General features: G+C 35.6%; 1 pseudogene; it reads left to right on the plus strand.

Moving 5' to 3' along the window:
• Positions 1-1,558: 1,558 nt before the first annotated feature.
• On the plus strand, positions 1,559-2,618 carry LOC118854856 (annotated as a pseudogene).
• The last annotated feature ends 522 nt before the right edge of the window (positions 2,619-3,140 follow it).

Consider the following 3,140-nt stretch of genomic DNA (forward strand, 5'->3'; position numbering starts at 1 on the left):
GTAAAAAATTTTTCCCATGTTCCTGCTTAAATTTTTTTAATCTAAAATTTATTTTAAATTTATTTTAACATTCTTTTAAAAACTTTTTGAGTTCCAAATTCTTTTCCTCCTTCCTGTCCTCCTCCACCCACTGAGAAAGCAAACAATATGACATCAATTATACATGTGAAATAATGAAAAACATATTTCCTTACTAATCATATCACAAAGAAACAAGAAATATAAAGAAAGTAAGAAAATTATGTTTCAATTTGCACTTAGGGTTTATCAGTTTTCTCTCTATAGGTATACAATATTTTTTTCATCATAAAACTTCTGAAATTGTCTTAGATAATTTTAGGGATCGCAAGAAGCTAAGACAATTGGAAAATGGCTAATTTTTAGAATAAATTTCACTTAGTTCCCTATGTATTTGAGGAATGAGGATTTTATCAGAGAGACATGCTCTAAATTTTTTATACTATGTTATTGTGTATGGTATATATTATCTCTTTTAATTAGGTCTATTTTCATTTTTGCTTTGTCTGAAAACATTGTTGCTACCCCTGCCTTTTTTACTTCAGCTGAAGCATAATAGATTCTGCTCCAGCCCCGTATTTTAGCTCCCTCTGTGTGGTTTTCTGGTTCAAGTGGACTCTTATAAACAACATATTGTTGGAATCATGTTTCTTATCCATTCTGCTATCTGCTTCCATTTTATGAACAAGCTCATCCCATTCACATTCACAGTTATGGTTATTAACTGGGTATTATCCTCCATCCCATTTTCTTTAGTTTGTCCTTCTCTTTTTTATCCTATTCCTCCTCAAAATTCTGTTTTACTTCTGGCCACTGCCTTCCTTAATCCATCTTCCCATTAATCACTTCCACTATCCTTTCTCCTCTTATTTACTTGTTGGGTAAGAAAGATTTCTACACCCAACTTTGTGTGTGTGTGTGTGTGTGTGTGTGTGTGTGTGTGTGTAGTCTTCCCCTTTTCTTTGCAATATTACTAATATAGAAACATATTTTTTCATGACTGTAAATGTATAATTTATATCAAATTTCTTGCATTCTTAAGGAGAGAAGGAATGAAAAGAGGGAAGGAAAGAATTTATAACTCTAAATTAAAACAAGAATATTAAAAATTGTTTTACATGTAAGAAAAAAATAAATTAAAAATAGTACTTCTGATTCTCTCTCAATTACTCTTTAGCCTGCTTCCCTACTCTACTTCTTGGATTACTCACATGATCATATGCAATGTGAAATTATGAAGCTCATACCAGACCTATTTTTTGAAGTTAATTAAGCCCTCCCAGTGGAAGTGACAACAATCAATCCAATGGGTCTCGGATACTTCTATGGTTTTTCTCCTCTTTGTGAAAGGGATAATTGCTGCTGTGCAGCTACAACAGAGATAAGTGCCACCATCTACATTTGGCCCATCGGGAATTGAGATTTTGACTTTAAATTTCTGAGAATACTGTCTCCAGAAAGAATTTTGAAGTGTTTCAAAGACATCACTTGAGTACTTGCCACTTATCAGAACTCAAGAAGGAATAATCACCTTAAAGAAATGGATTGCTCCAATTCTGGAACACATTCTTCAAGGTCAAAGTCAGAATTACAATCAAGTTCCAGGTCAAGGTCCAGATTACATGCTAGAAAGAAGAGATGTAGTTTTAGGTTTTGTTCCAGGAAATATTCATGATCTCATTGTAGCAATCATGTTTATTCTAGAGATGATCGTTCAGATTACAGAAATAATAGATGAATGAGAAGGTCTTATGGGTACAGAGAAAGGGGTAGAGGGCATTATCAAGGAGGTGCTGGTAGATATCATTGAGGTGGCTATAGACCTGCCTGGAATAGAATACACTCATAGAGCTGTAGATGGGGTCATTCATCTTCCAGACATCCAACAGAAAGATCTGTGTCTTCCCAGAGATGTATCTTGCCACTCCTACAGATCTTCCAGGTCTTCAAGGTCATCTTCATCTCACTTATCATCCCCATGTAGCAAATCACCTGTCTCTTCAATAAGACTAGGGACTTTTGAAAAGCAGACCCCAAAAAGAGGGAGGGGCAAGAAGATAACCCTTGGAAAAGCAAATCACAGAATGAAAAGAAATATATATTTAAACATGACCCCTCTGAACCCATAGATGATTTTAATAAATCAGCATCAGCATCTGGTAACATTTGGCATGGTCTTTTAGCATATGATAACAGCCCAAGATCATCCTATAGCTCTTCTTCTATTGCTACACCTCCTAACCAAAGTTCATCTTGTTCAGATGCTCCTGTGCACAGCACAGTCTACTCTGCAAAAAATACTCCTTCTCATCATCCACATTCCATTCAGCATAGTCCTGGTGAGTCTCAATCTGATTCCTTTGGAAATGGTTCTAATTATTACACCCCTTTCAGAATAGGCCAATTCATCACATGCCTTCACCCAGAATTCCTGAAAAGACAATCCCACCACATAATGTTCCAAGGAAAGAAACTAGAATGCGTTCTTCATTTTATCCTGATGATTGAGATCAGGAAACTGCAAAGTTTGGAAGGTTTTTAAAAAGTACACAGATGAAGAGTCTAGAACATGGGTGGGGAACCCATGACCTCGAGGCCACATAGATCCTCTAGGTCCTCAAGTGTGGCCCTTTGAATTCAAACTTCACAGAACAAATAATGACTGACTTCATTTCCTGAAACAAAGGCCCATGTTTCTAGTACCAATATATTTCCAATAATGTATATTTGTGAGTCACCAACATTGCTAATTCCAATGAATCAAAAGTTGACATCACCAGTGGGAGATGAAGAGGCACATGGTGGATATTATCAGGCTATAAAACACTATAGACAAGGAATTTTGAAAGGCTAATGTCATCAATAAAATGTATGAACATAAATATTGCCTATTGGTGTTACAAGAACAAGAACAGGATGGGGCCTGTGGTGTTCTCTGTTGTTTTACTTGTGATATAAATAAAAGAAATAATACCAGCACACTGGGAATATATTCTGTCATGAAATTATGGGAGCACATGGATTCGAATTGCGTATGCTAGGCAGGTATGAAGAAGCTATGAGCTGCTTGATAGAAAGTGTACCCATATCAAAAAGATCTCAGATGCATTTAATTATTGAAT

The sequence above is a fragment of the Trichosurus vulpecula genome, chromosome 6, assembly GCF_011100635.1.
Source record: "Trichosurus vulpecula isolate mTriVul1 chromosome 6, mTriVul1.pri, whole genome shotgun sequence".
NCBI classification, from domain to species: Eukaryota; Metazoa; Chordata; class Mammalia; order Diprotodontia; family Phalangeridae; genus Trichosurus; species Trichosurus vulpecula.